The 19,192-nt window shown below is 38.3% G+C and overlaps 1 protein-coding gene across 6 annotated transcripts in view; it reads right to left on the bottom strand.

Moving 5' to 3' along the window:
- Positions 1 to 19,192, bottom strand: part of LOC122832213 (endothelin-converting enzyme-like 1) — a 75,852-nt gene that overhangs the window by 43,921 nt on the left and 12,739 nt on the right. For 2 of the 6 annotated variants that reach the window (XM_044118758.1, XM_044118753.1), the window contains exons 2-3: positions 8,429 to 8,590; positions 66 to 248 (exon numbers count right to left, since the gene is read on the bottom strand). The gene's annotated coding sequence lies outside the window, so the exon portion shown is untranslated. Of the gene's footprint in view, positions 1 to 65; positions 249 to 4,858; positions 4,942 to 8,428; positions 8,605 to 19,192 lie in introns of those variants that run through there. The other 4 variants (XM_044118754.1, XM_044118757.1, XM_044118755.1 and 1 more) reach the window with 3 other exon arrangements.

Below are 19,192 nucleotides of genomic sequence, written 5' to 3'. Positions count from 1 at the left end.
TGGAATATTAACTTTTTCTGCCTTTAGAATAAGGTCCTCATGACTAAAATGTGTCTAGAGCCTACCTTTTTTATTCTGGTAATGCCCACTGTCTGCTTTTTAAGTCAAAGCCCTGTATTGAAAGAGACTTCTCTGCTGCCGGAGGAAACCTTCTGGTCCTGCTTCTGGTCTCTTTCTTATCCACTTTCTCTCTGCTCTCCTTCCATTTGTTCTCCAGTCCTCCTTCTTTGCAATCCGTTTCAGGTCACCTGTCAATAAAAATAGAAATGAGACAGAGGAGGCCTGTAACTCACAAGAGAAATAGGAAATTGAATCCAACATCAGAACAACAGAGAATGACAGAATAACATCCGTTTTGCCGCATCTTTCCCTTCTTTGTCTGCCTCTGTTTGTCGGCTCAAGCTGCTCAATTGATTAGTGCTAGTCATCCCTCAGGGGACAGAGAGTATCCCTCGGGTGACTTAAAATTGCCTGCATATCACTGGAGACGGAGAGCAAAGAGCTGGGCATCAGCTGGACCATGGAGAGGTGTTACAATAACCATAACTTGACTTGTGTCAGTCCAAATTGATGTAAACTGATATTACTGCAGGGGGACCCAGACTTTATTGCCTCTGTTGCATCAACAGGCACAGACAGCACCCTGTTTACAACAGGATGCATCAAGGACCTGGTTTAATTGGATGAAGGATGGACATTATTATTTGCTTCCATTTAGTTTACTCAGCTCCTTTAGACTAGTGGCAGCAGCAGACAGGAAACACCTGGTTGAACTGCGTATCTGAGCTGATCATATAGACTACAGAGTCTATATGATCAGCTCAGATGATGATCAGCACTCATTTAGAGTGCTGCTAAACTATTAATGGAAGAATGTTGCGATGACGTGTTGAAGTTGGAGAATCACAAAGAGCACAAGCTTCTTAAAGAGACAGAGACCTTATTTCAGGGGTCAAATTCCAAAGTCAAATTTCTTTTAAATCATATTTGATATGTATGCAACATTTTCAAACCCAAAGGTAACAGGGTTACCTTACTGTGCTATGGAATGGCACTGTGTCTTGAAAATACATACAGTCCATTTAAGTCAGGGGTGTCAAGCTCCAGTCCTCAAGGGCCGCTGTCCTGCAGTTTTTAGATGTGCCACAGGTACAAAACACTGGAATGAAATGGCTTAATTACCTCCTCCTTGTGTAGATCAGTTCTCCAAAGCCTTGCTAATGACCTAATTATTCTATTCAGGTGTGGTGCAGCGGAGGCACATCTAAAAGTTGCAGGACAGCGGCCCTCGAGGACTGCAGTTTGACACCCCTGATTTAAGTTAATCAATCTCTTAACTACTGTTAGTCATGTGAGTCTGCATGGTTGTTTTCTTGTGTGAATTTGTGCTCTACCTTTAGCCAGTTGGAGATAAAGATTTAATTAAAAATATCTCTAATGTGTTGATTGATTGTACTTCAGTTAAGGAACAAATTGTTTTTCAATACTTTGTGACCTCTATGGCTTAAATTTATATTAGTTAAATAAAAAGCAAGTATTGTAATTTTCTTCTGTTGATCAGATCTTGCCAAAGGCGCAGCAGAAACCTTTTCTTTGATTCAGTGTTGTTTTCTAGGGCCATACCTAGAAAACCAGCCCAACCAACAACCATCTCCTTTAATCTAATCTCTATAAGAGCAAAACCAGATTTCCAGGGTAAGCCATTGAATATCCTTGGTAGGCAGATAATTTTTGATTCACTCTTAACTACTCCATCCTAAGTCTTAATAGAATTTTATGCCATCATATTTCTCAATGTAAATTAGTCTACAACAATTATTTTCTAATACATTTACTTGTAAGATGTTTTAACTCAGTGGTTTCTTTTATTCTTTTTGCTGATTCAGTCAAAGTAAAAAAGTTTACAGTTTTCCTTGGGATTGCTTATAATTACAAGTAAAGCGAAAATATTGTCAGGCACTTCCAACAATTAGCATAGCTTTGCAGATTGTTTGCAAAATGAAATATATTTGCAATATTATACTTGTATCCTAATACAAATATTATTATCCTCTGCAAAAGCTCTTGTGTAGAATTGTGCAAAAAGGAGAGATCCTGACTTTTGGCATATAGTTCTGCAAATCTGGCAAGGTGTTTCCCTACTTACACAGACGTAGTAGATAATTCTTGCAATTGCAAATACATTTTTTCCTTATTCATAACCCAGCCTTCATCAGTTCAAAAATCAAAGTTTCTTATTTAAAGAGCTCATACATTGTGTAAAAGAGGCTAGGAATAATGCAAAAGAGTAACATTTATTAGGTCTGAGCTACACTACACATACAAACATTAAATGCAGAATTTAAGTTCTTTATGTAATTCATACTTTTCTCTTTTCAGCTTTTCTTCTGTCTTTTGATGTATTAATAAGCTTACCGTGCAAGACCCAAATTCTACAATAAAAGGATTTGATTCTTTCCCACAGAAGACGGTGTTCAAAGAATGACCTACTAGATTAAATTAATAATCACAAACATTTGGATATGTTTTCTTTCTTTGGCACCTAAGCTAATTAAGACTTAAGGAGTTTAAAATTTTAAAGTATTTTGAAACAGGGGATTAAAAAAAAATGGAAAAAATAGTTTTCAATATCTTCATTAGGGACAGACTTTTTGGGATGGCTGATGTTAGTGGAAAGTGCTGGATGATGTATTATGTTAATCAAGTGTTGAAGAAAGTGTGGGCGAGTGTGTTTTAGTGTGTGGAAACCCACTTGCTGAATGCTCTGAAGGCAGTTCATAAAAATTGATCCCTGCTATCACCACTGAGAATGCAGGTTCAGCTCTGATTTGTTTTACAAGCTGTTGGTTGACTTTTTTAAGTGTTGTATAACGATAAGGAAAATACAACCAAGGAAAAGTGGAACCCACGTTTTTTTATTCTATGAGGGATAATAATGAACTCTGTAAGATTAGTGGATGATTGGTTCAACAGCTAAATACATATATATATATATATTAAAACAAAGGTAAATAAAATGAAAGCAACTCCACTTGTCATTTTTTATTTACAAATAGATCTCCAATTTTACCATGCTTTACACAAAGTGTGAATGTGTCATTTTCTTACTACCAACAAGGATTAGCTTTTAGTTTAGAACCATGTACATGTGACTTTAAAATATGTTTATGGCTTTTTGGTATCTAAAATTACTTTTTCTGATTATTATAATCAAATAAATGATTATTTTACTTTACAGAGAATGACTTCAGACTTTTAAGAGCAATCATAAAACATCCGAAAATGCTTACTAGGTAATAAAAGCGACACATTTCTCAGTAACACAGAGGAATCTCCCTTTCTGCCTCAGACTTCAGACACACAAGGCTTCCCTTCTTACACTCAGGCTTTGTTCATCTTCTATACATAGCCTGTGGAACCATGGTGACCTCTTGCTCTTTACATCATTCTAATGCTGCTCCCGACTTGCAGGTAAAAAGTCTAGAACGGGACAAACTGAGTATATCAAAGTGAGAAGAATAGGAAAGAAAACTCAGTGAGATTCAAGGATACTGTGTCTATGGAGAGTCATTATCACTACACCCTATCATCCATCAATCTTCTGCATTGGTACACAGATGCACACACCCCATGAGAATCATTCTGGGTCCAGGAAGGCAGAGCCACTCACAGACTCCTGCCCTCTGTTCACTATAATGTGAAGGAAATTGGATTGCAATTCAAAATATGAAGAAACCCGACTCTCCACGCAACTTCCCTCCGCTAGCAAATCTGCAAACACCATCTCTGTGTCACAAATGCTTAAGTGTGATAATAAATTATGAGACACACATGCACACACAACAGATGATCGCATGCTGGGTGGACATTTAATGTATGGCTAATGGATTGGATCTTGTGGGTACCATCGCAGTGAGAGATTTGCGTGATAAATGGCTATTTACCAAACATGACAGAGCCTAATGTCTGAGAGTTATACTAATGCAGCTGCACACTCACACATGCACGCCCTCGTTCTTGCTCATGCTTGTCACATGCACCTTTAAATGCCGCACTGATACTGCACAGCTGATGAACTGATCCTTAGCAGTTGTCAAAAAGTCACTGTACATCAGTTATTTATTGATATAAAGTGTGGCTTAGGGAATATTCAGGGGGAACAGAGATCCCCTTAACACTACATTGACCCTCTTCCATGTATGTATACCCATTAGTAGTCCATTAGCACAATGATTTGCAAACTTTTCAGTGTTTGACCCAAAAAGAAATAAAATGGACTCCTGTTTCCAGCTCCTCGTTGAGCATTTATACTAATTAAAAGAAGGAGTAGGGAGAAAAACTGTACCAACAGCTAACATACTGCTTTTATCATTTGTAAGTAAGTACTATTTCTTCCTCTATCATAAATAATAAATAAAATAAATAGCATAAATACACTTGACTAAACAATGGAGCAAGTGACGCAATAGCTTCCAACATTTTAAAAGTTATAGATCAATCTTTTTGACCCAGGCAAACAAGTCTGCACTTTCTGCAAATCTGACAAAAAATAAAAATAAATACACAATCTTTGTTAATTCTCATGACACCCTTTTAAATGAATATCTATATTTTAGTTCCACACAATGAGTTGATTGGACGCAACTCACCCAACTGTACCACATTTAGATTTGGAGAGCAAAATCATTCCTGCTCATCACGATCTCTTCTGTGTGACAGTTTACAGCCGTGGACAGAAGAGGTAAAAATGAACAGAACCTGAATTAGCTTTTAGGAGTTACAACAACGCATTTCTCGCAGTCACCATAAATCGGATAAAATGCAGGAGAAAACCTTTCAGAGCATTGCAGGTACGGACCTGTGACCAATTTGCAACAGAGTCACTTGCAGTAGCAACATGTCAGCGCTCACAGCTGCTCTCACCTCAGTTTGGTACTAACTAGAAAATGGAAATACAGACAAAATGACAATATTCAAATACTTTGCAAACACTGTGATAATACCACAAGTTTTAGTCAATAAACACTGTTAATTTGGGCTCCACTTTGAAGTGTTGGCATTTAGCAAAAGGGCTTTATCACATTTCTTTAATGAGTCTGGAACAAATCTGATCATGTCTTGCTCAAAATCTAAATAGTTTGACTAAAACCTGCACAAGCATTTTTGATTGTATTTTTGACATTAGAACCAATTTATAATTAGAAAATATTTTCATTCTGTTACTTTTATTGTACAATGGTTGCAGATTAAAAGCTGGAGTTTTATTTTAAAAAATGTATTTTATTTGCAAAAGCGACAAAAAAAGGTCATCTTAACTTTTTGAAAAGAATTGTGAAAGTTTCATGTTGTGTATCCAAACTCTTTAATGCCATTAATTATTTCATTTTTAACAAATACACAAATTGCTTTTATTTGTTAATGAGAGCCAAACTCAGTATGGCTGTCATTTGATGCAACAAAAAATAGTAAACTATTGTTGCAAAGCTGAGAGCAACAAATTCACGAATTTCTCAAAGATAAGACAAAATATCTCAAGAACTAGTGGCTACTGGGATGAAACGAAACGTTTTCTTTAACTTCAACCAGAAACAGAGCAAACTTTAAGTCAGAGAATAAATGTGTCAAATATGGATGGAAATGTTAAAAGTTATTTTAAGTTCTGAATCACATTGTATCAATTTGTACTTAATTTAGAAGCATCTGTCCAACACCAGGTTCATATCACTTTTGATGGATGACAATTTTCAGATCATAAAGGTTACCTGTCACATAATTCAGATTCCTGAAATGAGAATATCAATTGTTCTCAGCAAATGGAAGCTGATCATGGTTTCGCTTTGGAGTCAAGGGAAGCTGAGACTTTATGACATCCGAACTGCTCCCTGTGGTCTCGTAGATTTCATTCTGATGATGAAAGTCAGTTGAGGTTAAAACTGTCTGCTAACTCTTCACTGCGGAGTCCCAGATTATATGATATTAATACATTAATAATAACTCTGTCACTCATCATCTAATTACTGGTCAGAACACATCATGCTCATGTTTTACTCCAAGCAGAAACTGCAAGTTTTCTGTGAGGAAAAAAAAAAGTTGCTCTCTCTTTGCTGCAGTTCGTAATGATATTTTGTGGTACCCAGAAATAAGGGCTTAGAAGAAACCCTCTTCTTTTATCTTCTCTCCGCCAAGTTGCATCACCTGCAAGCCCTCTATAAATGGGTTTATTATCCCTTAATCAAAATGGTCACCGAGCTTTTCCCCGTGAGCAGTATAGCTACGACACTCGGAGGGTTCAGAGTGAAAGTCAGCCCCCTTGAGTCTTATCACCAGTCGCCAGAGGCTGCAGCAGAGCGCTGCGCTGCATTTGTATGGGCTACCCATTTGGACACACTGCTCATAAGTACTAACATTCTACTTAGAGTTGTACTCAAGCAGAACTTCCTCTGCGGAGCTGTTAAAGCATGCATGTATTGAATCTTGCACACAAGATGATTTAAAGCATGTCAAATAGTTCAATTGTTCTCTTTTTTTTAAATATAACATAATTATAACAGCAGTTGAAAATGACAAGTATCAGACTGCGATACTTTATTAGATGACACAAAGTGATAATATCTTAGATGAAGATAATTTCTTTTATGAAAAATATAATTGATGTATCAGGGTTGACAGTAACGGTAAGTTAACGTCTAAAAATGTTGATGAAGTAGAGTCTATCCTTTTATTTGCAATGTAGCTTTTCTGAATCCACACTGATGCAAATCCCTTTTATTGATTTATCCTTTATTTTCTGGGAAAATACACGACCTGCTTCCAGTCTCAATTGTTACACTGTAAAAATGAATGAATGAATTTTGGACAGCATTAAATATAAATTGTTAAAATTAAAATGCAATCAATCATATTAGTTTTTAACTGTAATATTTGATAACGGTTCAATCTTCAAAACATCAGCTTGCTCATTTTGATAACAAATTTTGCCTAAACCTTAAATGAACATGTTGCCAACTGTGGTAACAAGCAGAAAACTGTTCTGTGTTTACGGGTTAATTATGAAGGTATGTAATAATTTACTAAACCTAAGAACTGCCTGCAGGCTTGTGATTGAGACAGTTTTTGTGTTGGAACAAGAATGTAAGTTTGAATCCACTTTAGTTGGTTTCAAAAGTGAAATTTTGTAGCTGGCTGAGCTCCTTAATCTTGAGCCAGTCAATACCAATGAACAGCGCATCTTGTCAGGGAAAAGATTTACAAGTCTCCTTGGCAAATAGATGACAATAGTTAATTTCTTTCAGTTTTTTAATGTTTTTTGTTGCTCTTATAACACAGAATGCCAATCGAGTAACAAAATGAGAACAATAGTTTGTTAGAATTTAATTTACGCTGTATCAGTATTTAGATGTATTGTTTAAATTTGACAACACTTTTGCTATTTATTACATCAAACTTTTGGGGTAAATGTATTTTTAACCAGAGTAGTTCGGCTATGAACATAATTTAAAACTGAAGTTAAACAGCAGCAAAAGTGAGAGCGCACACCTACTGAGATTTTTGACTCTGAGTCTGTTTATTTTTTCACTAGGTTGCGTATTTTAAAATTTACTTAATATTTCTTGTTCCAATTAACATTTCCACCGTTTAAAATTTGTAAGTTCAAACTTTGAGAGATAAAAATGGGTTTCAGTCAACTTTAAACAAGGTTGGGTATTACGCGCAGACAACCATCAGTTTGTGTATTCGGAAAATCTGATCTGCTTTACAAACTCGTTTTCCAGACGTTCTTGTGGGGTATAAAGATTTAAAAGAAACCAAAAAGACGCATGACTCTTCTATTTGTTTTCCTTCAACACTCGCTTTGGTGTTCGATCTTCTCCTTGGCGACTGAACTGACAGCGCGTGAAGACGCACTTGGGGAAGGTGGGGGCCTGGGGATCCAACCTCATTACAGTACAAAAGACTTTTAATATATATTCTATCTGAATCACTACAGTTCACAAATGTTTTCCGATGATCTTTCAATTAACTCTGAAAGGACGCAACAATTCACATTGGAAACAGGTTCGCTCGCAAATTATCGCATTCAGAGCATTTAAATGTGGCATTCCTGATGTAGAATAAGAGCAGAAAGTATGTAACATTTAGTCTAGCAAATAGACTCACTCTTCATATGAGCAGGTGACTACACAAAAACTTTGGTTGCTTGCGCATCCTAAACTGAGACCATGTGCGCAGAGACAGGAGCGAACCAGGGCACACAGTCTCCGACTTATTCACTTTATCTCTGGGCGCTTCCACTTGTTTCACCGTCATTCTCTATCATTTGAACCCCATCTGCGATGACTTTCAGACGGCAAACCCCTAGAGGAGCAGCTTCAGTGGAAATGTGAATGTCCGCGGAGTGAAGAAAACTTATGGTACTAAAACGGCTTACCTGCGCTGAGTGAATTAAAAATCCCCGCACGGACTGTGAATCCCCCCACTTCTGCTTAGTATGGGTAAGCAGGAAGATCCAGTCCACTGAGGGTCCAACTGGATTATCCGGGACCCTCCGGAGATCGGCACACACCAGGATCAGCGGCGCTTTCTGCGGCCGCTGCAGCGCACAGCCTCCGATGTATGAGGACAGAGGAGGAGGGAGGGAGAGAGGGAGGGGATGCTTCATTAACAAGGTGAGACGCACACACGCACGCGCGCGCGCGCGCAGGCGTGCACATCGATGAGTGAATATTTAAAGAAACTGCACCTCAGGGAATTACAAACACACCAGTTTTTCTACATGAAATGCTAAAATTCAATTACAGTTTTCATACCTGACGAAAATAAAGAATGGGCCACCATCAAGCCTTTGAATAAAATCAAGCCTTTCACTGATCTGCAGGTCATGAATGTTAATTTGTTATCTTAAAAACTTCATTACTCCTATAGTAATATAGGAGATTTATGTTTAGGGTTGTTGCCCTCCACCCCTGTCTCTCTTGTCTGCAAAGTGTTCCAAGATATTTAGCATCACCCATCTCCCCATCAACTAACCATCTCCTCTGTTCCCGCTGAAGGAAAGCATTCCCTAATTATAATCCTACCTCCACTATTTTTATGATGGGAATGATGTGTTCAGGGTAATGTTAACTGTTAGTTTGCATGTAAACCAGTAAATTAAATTTTAGTCACATCTGACCAGAATAAGTGTTTCCAAATATTTTCTGTGTCTCCTGCATGGCTAATAATGGTCCTATTGGCAGATTCTCCCATCCTGAGTTGTCAATCTCTGCAGCTACTGCAAAGCAATGATGGTTGAGAGGCGCTTCTCTAATGGTCTTCTTGCTTATACACAATAAGCTTATACACGCTAAACTTATACACCATAAGTGTAGCTTGACACCATTGATGGCATGCTGGCTTTTCATTTTTGGATGATGAATTGAGTAGTGCTCTAGGAGATGTTTTGAAGATTAGGAAATCATAGTAAACATTTGGAAAAACTGAGATGAGACCAAAACAGAACTTTTTGGCATGCAAAATACTATACATAGTGGCAACATGATGCTGTTAGGATGCTTTTCTTCATTAGATGTAGAGAAGAAGGTGATAGCTTATGGGAAGTTGGATCAAGCTAAATATGAGCACAAAATCATTTGTAGAATGGACCAAGCAATGGACCAGTCAAAGTCCAGACTTAAATCCAACTGAGGATCTGTGGGAAGAATTGAACAAAGGATTTTTACAAAGTGTAAGAGGTATTCAGTTCTGTGGACTGAACAAAATGACACTGCACACTTTACAGATTTATGTATGTAAAAGTGTTAGATCTCGTAAAGCTCACACTTCATATTTATTATTTATGACGGTCTATAGCAAGAAATCCCAGAAAAAAACACCATTACATATCATCACCTTTCTAAAATGGCCTAAGTAAGGTTTTGCCCAAAGTATTTATTGCTACCTTTAACATCTCTTGAAAAGAAAGAGGAAAAGAAAGAAGAAATCTTTTTTTCCAAAATCATTTTTAACATCTCTTGAAAAGAAAGAGGTGGAAATCTTTTTTTCAAAAATCATTTTTGGCAATAAAAGAAAAAAGAAAAAGTATTTTAGGTAAAGTGATATACATTCTAAAATGGCAATGTACTAAAACCTTAAAGGTTACAGTATGGTAACTTTTTGCAACCCACTGCAAGACTGACAACTTGCTTTAAAATGATTTACTAATTACCTTTTCTTTGGGTGCATTCCACTGAACTCTTCCCACCATGCAATGCACTGATTTTCCTAACAGGAAACAATAATGTCAGGCAAACCAGGCCCGCTGGCTTGTAATTCGGCTCAGTGAAGCAGTGGATGTGGGCAGCTGTCAGCCTGCATGTAAGCAGGACAATTGGCAAAATCATGCTGCAACACATCCGGCCTACAGACCCAGAATTAGAACAAGTGGCCCAACACATGAGTGAGAGAGGGAGGGAGCAATGTGCTGATGAGGAGAAGGGGAAGGCAGTGTGTGTTCCAGTCCTTCAGCTCTTTGATTTATTCGTATTTGATATTGGGATGTTATTTACACACCTGTTCCCACTGGGACAAGCAAAGAAATCTGTTCACTTCTGGCCTTAATGTACACAAAACCACTTCTCAGTTAGAAATCCAGACTACCTCATAAAGAGAAAACAGGGATGGGATCTATTGGCTCTGGGGATTGTTAAAATAGCTAAACTAAATACGATACAAAAAGGCCGGTCTGAAAAACCTACCATCGTACCATCTGTTGATAGTTATTCAAGAGTTTCAATAAGCTCAATACTGCAATGCTATTTCTGTGTTTCTTAAAATATCTCTTTGACCTGGTTCACTTGATTCATCATGATCCCTAATGAAGCTGAAATCTCAGAGAGAGGACTCCAACGCAAAGACAATTGTATCTCAAAAACTTACAAAACTAAGCTAATTAATTTAAAAGGAATACACAAACCATTGTGAACCACATTATAATACAATTGTCTTTCCTGTCCAAAGGCTAAATAAGAACTGGATAGTTATCCTCCAGGTACTTCTCTGGTTTAGTTTGGCTTAAGATGGATGGAGGCAGTTTGCCCAAAAGGTACAACAACTTAGATAAGACGAGAGGAGACCTGCCTGCTCAGCACCTGAGCCTCGCCCCACCCTGTGTGTCCAACCCCTACATCTTCCTCTCAGACAGACTAATGGGGAGCTGGGAGCACCATTTATATTGCTTGTACCCCTACTGGGACCCTACCTCAGCTGTCGGATTCCAGCCCCTGGAGGAGTTAAAGCAGATGTGTGTGTGTCTCTCTCTTTGTGTGTACCATTGTAAAGCACTGTTACGGTTCGATATTTTGCAGTCAAAATGCAGCCGAAAATTAGGATTTTTGGCTGCATTTTAATCTGTCCTCCTGATCAGACACAGATTTAAGCGGCAAAAAGGTTGTTAAAATGGTTTCTAAATATAAATTTAAAATGTTGGAATATGTGCACTGGACATATAGAAATAATAATAAAAAACCCCCCAATGTGGCAGAGAGTGAATTTGCACCTTCTCACAATCATCTCAGAGTTTATCTCATCACAAATGTGCAGTGGAGAAATAAATGAAAATCCCCTGCTAGCTTTAGGGCAGCCAGAAACTGAGGACGGAACCTTTGGATTTATTTAAGTTTGCTGTGTTGTATGTTTTAGTTTGAGTATATATTTTTATATTTGCGTTAAAGTTTAGGCCATTACCCATTACTCTATTCAAGCTAGAACACACTGAAAGTGCAGGTGTTTCCTCGTCAGATGCAGTGGCATAGAAAGACCAGATTGACAAGACAGCAGGCACAAGCAGAAAAAAGTGAGCAGCAAAGAAGGATGGATGGAGACAGACCAGCAGGAGCAAAACTCAGGGACAAGCCCAACTGCAAAAGGAGACATCCAGCAGGAACTGGAAGGATTCAGCAATGAGCTGCAGAGAAAATGAATGAGCATACCAGAGTGAGATTGGTACGGAGAGTGAACAAAGTGGCCGGTAGCAAAATATCATTTGTTCTTATTGACCATTTATAGGAGTAATGAAGATGGAGGGCTGAAAACGATAATTAACAGTCTTTTGAGTGGCCCTTGAATCCAAGTCTCGAGATCCAGTGTTCTGCAAATTTTAGATTTGTTCCTACTTCAACATTCCAGAATCAAATGGCTGAATTATCTTTTCAGTATCTCCATATTCATGCTAATGACCTGATTATTTGACTTTCCTGTGGTGAACCAGAGCCAAATCTAAAACCTGTAGGCCTTTGAGGCCAAGATTTGTGGATCCCCAGTTTATAGGTTTGGTTGATTGATGTAGGGTGATAACCAGAAATCAGAGGGACATCTAAGCCTAAGTTTTCTCAGACAATTTTAGTGTTCATTTCTTAGGGATAATGCAAAGCACTAGTTTGTATAAGGTCTTACAGATCAACGAGTTGAACTCAAGATGTAAATCACACCCCGGTAAAGGTCAAAGCAATGTTTATTGAAACAATAGGAAATGCATAAACTGGAATATAACGGTCTCTCAGAAGCAGCCATCTGGTCAGACTCTTAAGAAGACAGGATGGTGAGTGACTGGCAGCAAACAAGCAGAAGTGTGTATGTAGTGGTTTAACTGACAGGTGGTTTCCTCAGATAAACGGTGACTCTGACCTTGATTGTCTTGAATCCCTGGAGGGAAGGAAAACGTCCAGGGATTGTTTCACCCACAAGACCTTATAGTGAAGGACACGCTCTACGCTGTGGGAACTGTGTGCACTCTACATCATGGAGAGGGAAAAAACTTTAGTAGAGGGGTAAAGTGATTCACACACTCCACTTCATTGATCTGGCCTTACCAAGAGGACGTGAATGATCCAAGTGCTTGTAATCTGTAACTCAATGGTGGGTCGAATAATCGAGGCCAGCAACAGGCAGACATGGAAGGTCAGAACAAGTCGAAATCCATGAGGCAATAGCTAACTAAACTAGCAAACTAGTTGTACAAACATGGAGCAGGCAGAGGTGGGGGTCAGAAAGATGGCAACAGGTTTGGAACCTTCTCATAAGAAAGGCCAAGGGAAAGAACCACTCAATGACTGACAACAATCTCACTCTGAGTGGGTGTAGAGCAGGAGATTTTATAGGCCACAGCACAGGTGAGAGCAATCAGTACTCAGAAGCACAAAAGCTAAGGGACAGGTGAGAGCAGAGAACTAATCAGCAGCAAAGGGAGGAGCTGTGAACAAAGTGGCAACATGAATCATGGCAGGAAATAAGGAATTTATGACAGTAGGTTTATGAACAGTGTCAATGAAATGTCAAGGTAAACCAGTGAGACACTTTCAATTGTTTCAGAATAAACTCTACAGCTGCAGTCAATCAGCTATTGTATACATATAGTAATTTATATGTTCTGTAAGTCACAAATTTATATTAAAGAAATTTATGGCGTCACATTCCTACCAAAAGCCAGAGGAACGTATAAACCGCTCACCCTCTGTTCCAATGAGCGGAATTGTGGCCACATTCAGCTCTGTGTTCTTGATTAATACATGTTTATTACACAGCTCAGATATTTGTCAGGAATGTGAAGCCATACAAATTATTTAATCTTAATTCCATTTCCAATTGAAGTAAAGACTGGGGAGCTTTGACAACACTTCTGTATAGGTTTATGAGAGAAAGAGTGTTTATGCAGAACAATATATTTTTAAACTCAATAAATAAACTATCTGCCAGCCATGCTATTGAAGATTTTCAGCTTTAATTGAGGGTCATTGTCCTGTTTTATGATCCATTTTCTGCCAGGCTTCTGCAGCCTTGCTGATAATTTTACATTTGACACAGGAATTGACTCTGTAATCCCCAAATTATCCGCCATCCACCACCAGGGCTGAAAGTAGGCATATTAGCGCTGATGTGGTCTGTCTGTTTTTCTCCAAAAATGGTGCAGAAAAACAGTGGGCCAACAGCCTTACTTTGGTCTGACATATACTGAAAATATTGTTTGAGAGGTAATGCGATTCACTGAATAGTAACTGAAAATCCAGTCCCCATACTTTTCCCAAGTACTAATGTCAACTGGTGAATATGGCTCCAAAGAAGTCACATTCATCTTCTGACTTAACATCCTTTCACTCAGTGTGATAGATTGTATGGAAATTGCCATTTAACCCTGGTTGAAATTGATGGCAGGCAACAGTTGCATTTCTCATGTTAATACTAATGTCTTTCCATCTTGGCATAGTAAAACTTCTTCAAGCAATAAATAAGTAAACTGCTAAAACTCCTGAATTTTGTCACATTTACTGATAATGCAGTTTATTAATCAAGTCCATTTGATTATTTTCCTTCTCATGGAAGCAGCAAGAGTACCTTACTCCTAACCATGCCTGCATCCTGCTGCAGAGAGGAGCATGGATCGTGCAAGAAAAATTAAAATCTCAGCTTCCAAAAGAGGTGGAGTTTTAAAGAAATATGACTGCATAGCTTCTAATTGTCTTTGCATATTGTAAAACATTTCTACAAACACTCCACAAACAAATGCCTTGAAAAACCAGTCTGCTTTTTTATCTTTTCATCTACCTTCTTCCTGACATCTTTGTTTTGTGCATATCATTCTTTCACTCATCTGTTCTTGTTTATTTTCCTTTCCTTTAGGTCCAGATTTAAATTGTGCAGCCAGGGACAGCATTTGTAAATAATATCTTCTGCTGAATATGTAGAAACCAGACTTCCGGAGGAATATAAATGTGTTAGGTTTACAGTCACCTCTGAAAGAATACATACCCCTGGAACATTTTTCACAACAACCGCAACCTTCAGTCTGCTATAATGGGGACTGAATATTATTAGTCATAAAGCCTTAATGAGTCTGGAGGGTTGGCAAATATAAGTTGTGGATTTAAATGTTAAGTTTAGGTAAGAGTTGTAAAAAAAAAAAAAAAAAGCCCTTGTTGAAAGAAAGCTAAATGGAGTGTTATTTGCAGTTCACCAGAGTCTGTGTGGGAAGTACAACAAACTTTGATCCAAAGAAACTTAAGTACTAGATGTAAACTCCACTCTTTTCAAATTTCTGAAGCATTTTGAAAAACATGACTCGTATTTTGTTATTTTACTTTATAGTAATGTCTTAATTTCTGTTGGTATACCACATAAAATTTGTGCCTTTCAGTGTGACAAAAATACACAAAAGTTCAAGAAGCATGTCAAAATATTCAGCTTCCTTCTGATAGGAAAAGAAAAATTGACAAATTTGTTTCCAGCAAACTAAGTTAATCCCCTCAATGGTCCCTGAAAACGTCTTGAGCTGTAGTTAAGAACAGAGACCATAAAAAAGGTGAAAATCACAAACTCAGATAATTAGGATTTTCTTTTTCTGAGAAAGGCTTGGGAATACTTGACTGCTGAGGAAATGTGCCCAAAAAGTACCTATTTCCTGCAACCATAAATGGAACAATTAAGCATTCATACTAATGAAGGAATTATATAAAGTGCAACAAATGTTCCAGCAAACCTTTCCTCCATGGAGCACTGAGTGTTTTTTGTTAGATTTGTGAACCAAGGCTTTTGTATAAAACTAATAACAATGTCCTTTCATTTGCCCCCTTCTCCATCCCTCTTCTACATCTTTTTTACTTGTTCACTCTCAAGTGTCAAAACCCCATTACACTAATTAAGTCAGCGGACCCTCAAAGAGCGCTCCTTCAAACAGCCGGAGAGAGAGGCAACATGGATAGGATAGATATGCTGAGAAAGAAGGAGATGGATGGAGAGAATTGGTGGATAAGTGAGGGGAGGAGAAACAGGAAAGTAAACTAAGCAGAAAGTCACAAGAAGAAACTTTCAGACAAACATGAAGCCTTTTCACTTGAGGAAATAAGCAAGGCATTGGCTTAGAGATCTACAATAATACAATAAACAAATTAATTTAATTAGTCAAACAAGGAATGTTCATCAAGATGTCAAGGACGGCGTCCACTCAGCTTTAAAGCAGTTCACTGAATGCAACAAACCAGAAGAAAAAAAAGAGACAGATTGAAGCTGAAGGGGAAGTGGCACCACAGTGATTGGAGAAGGCAGAGACCTGATTAGCGGCCAGTAACCTGCGCTTTCAGAGGAAAAACTCGTGAACATGTGAAAAGGACAGGTGTCAGGACCCCATGATAAAGGGCTAGCTACAGAAGAGCTATAGACACTGAAAGGTGCTGGGGTGGAGGCATCAATAGATTAGGATCCTCAGGAGCAGCAGTGCTCAGAGATCTCCTCCTACATTATTATTCTGAGCCTTTTGTTTGCACAAAAAAAGCAACCCTCCTCTTTTTTTTTTTTTTCTTTGGCGGATGATGTCATCCCTATATGGATCCTTTGGTCAGCTGCCATCATCACTTACATCTTTGTCACTGTCACCATCTGCACACGCATATCCACTTAGCCTCTGAGCGACCTACATTTTAATGCACATTTGCTGCAAAGGACACAAATATATCTGTATTATTGGATGGGCGGAGCCAGCCTAGAAGGAACTGCAGAGGAGCAGCCACAGTTCAGGATCTACTGAGGCAAGAAGAGCTTTATGACTTGTTTAGGCTGACCAGCCTTACCTCTTACAGCGGTGTGGAGAAGCAGTGCATTCGTTTTTAATATAGCAGAGTGCTTCCAGAGGTGGTTTACCATATGAGGGAGGGTGGAGCCATAAATCATTTCAAATCATTATGAATTCATGGCTGAAAGTGGAATGCTGCTGGGATGTGTATGTGCGGCTTTTCTTTGGGCCCTTTTCCATCGTGAATCTAAAAATGTACGGTGTCCTAAAGGGGCCTGCAGCCGAGATTTAATTACGGAACTGGCCACCAATAGAGGTGCCGGTAGGCAAACACTGATATACAGCCATCACTATTTCTTAAAAGTGCAAACCAGAGCCAGTGCAGGTCTTATTACACAGCAAATATTCAAATGAGTGTGAGGAAGGGAACTTCATCAGGGGTGGCTGGAAGGCGGGGAAGAGCAAGTGGAAACAAGCACTGCAGTAGCTTCCCTATCGTCTGTCAATTGATTAAGGAGGTCATTTGAAAGTCAGACTCTATATCTCTTTCTCTGCCACCCATGTGCGACCCACCCTGCGACCCACTCCCATTCCTCTGTCCGGAATTACTAAATGAACCAATTAAAGCAAACCTGCCAAGCGGCTCAGCGTTCTGGGCTCGTAATTTTTAACTCATTGTAATTAAAAGAGTTACAGCAGCAGCAGGGGGAGAGAAGCAAGGATGTGGATGTGTTGGCTAATAAGGTGCTGTTTGACTGATTGGCAGAGAAAAGGTGGGGCAGGGGCATGAGGTGAATGAGAAAAAAAAAGCAAAAGTCAGTGAGAGTGATTGAAAAGATGAGGGAGAATGAAAAAGGGGTAGGGGGGGAGTAAGAGAAACCGTTGTGTGTCTGTGTGAAGAGGGAGGCTAACATGTCAACATGGCCCCCAGGGAAGCACTAACAAGATGAACTAATTGTTCTGGTTGTGTTCTCTTGTACAATCAATCAGTCATCCCAGAGAGGACACCAGAGGGAAAAAGGAGAAGACGTGTGTATGTTTGAGTGCATGCATCTTTTGTTGTTGTTGTTGTTGTTGTTTAGAAAACATAATGATGCAGAACAGTAGTAAGTTGCACAGTCTATATCTGTGTTTAGTCATGACAAAATTTCATGTTGTTATTTCAACTTTACTTTTAAAGAATCATAATCCACAATCCAGAATTTGTTATGAATGTGACTCTTTACAACAAACTTGGAAGAGCCACTTTTCTACTTTTAATTATTAGGAATATCACTACGGAGGTTATTTTGGATTGAATTCCATAGTCACTTTGTTTTTTTGTTTATTTATATTAACTGGGTTTTAAATATTGCCCAGTGTCCAGGAAGAAAGCATTTTAAGTCTAATATTCTTCCAAGATTATGTCCAAAGTTTTTTTTTTTGTACAAAAGTGTGAATGAATGCAACTTGTTAGAGCTATTTAAGTAAATATGAGTGGGGTATGGGCATATATTTGAGCCTGTGTGGCTCGCGCTGATTTGAAAAAAACACAATAAATCCTAATTTATTGTTTTTAATCAATATCTTCAGCTGTCTGCATATCTATTTATAAAACAACATATTAAAAAAACTGCAATCCAGAGTTTGCAACAAATGTCAGGTCACTCTTTTACATTAGTCTATATCTGTGTTTAGAGAAGTGGAGATATGGAATTTTGTTCCACTTCTCTTTGCAGAGTTGTTTTAAGTCAACCAAAGAGGATTTTTCAGCATGACTTGTCTGATTTAGACCTGTTGAGACTGTTAATTTACATATTCTTAGGCTGGGTTTTGTAGGTTTTTCGCTTAATAAATCCAATTACAATTTTAAAATTGCACAAATTTGTGACAAAACCATGATTCAGCGAACTCCAAAATACACGGGTTTCTGCGTTCACAATTGAACAGTATCTGGTGTATAAACAAAATCTGTCCACCTTGTGTTGCAATCTCAGTTCAGGACTGAAATCAATTTTATGTCACAATTAAGGGTTGGCAAAATATCATTTACTCTTACCTACAAAAAACAGCTGAATCTGGATATTGATATAGAAATGCTGCAGTTCGCAAGTCCTTCTTTTGCATCCTGTTCATTGTTGGTTGTCTGTTTGATTTTTTTAATGATCCCTGTGAACATTACGGTGGTTTTCAGAGCAGCAAGTCAAATATACACACAGAGACGTGCAGAGAAATGAAAGAAACCAGGAGGGATTAGTTAATAGTTACACCTCATTTGGATTCTTTTACTTCAATTTCCCCTCTTTCTCTGTCCTCCTTCCCCACTGTGTCGATTTCCAAATTCTCCATTATGGGTCCAATAAAAAAGCGTGAAATGAGAACATAATTGGGTTTTAATTTGACTGTGGAGTTCCAGCTACCCACTGACAGAAGCTCATCCTGATCGCTGCTCACCATCACATTAAGACACAGAGGATGAGAGTAAAGTGCTTCAATAAAATAAAATATATATATTTTTTAAACTTTTTAACGTCTAAGGGCTGTACATTTTAATGTATTTCATTGTCTTTGAGGAACATACAGAGGGGAATCATGGACATACTTAGGCGTACCTTTACTGAAAATCAATTAAGGAGAGCATGAATTGAAGAAGTAGCCAAGAGGCCAATTGTTACTCTT

The sequence above is a fragment of the Gambusia affinis genome, linkage group LG06 (assembly GCF_019740435.1).
Source record: "Gambusia affinis linkage group LG06, SWU_Gaff_1.0, whole genome shotgun sequence".
NCBI classification, from domain to species: Eukaryota; Metazoa; Chordata; class Actinopteri; order Cyprinodontiformes; family Poeciliidae; genus Gambusia; species Gambusia affinis.
Note: the sequence above shows the minus strand (reverse complement) of the source record. Positions and strands in the feature narration are given on the sequence as shown.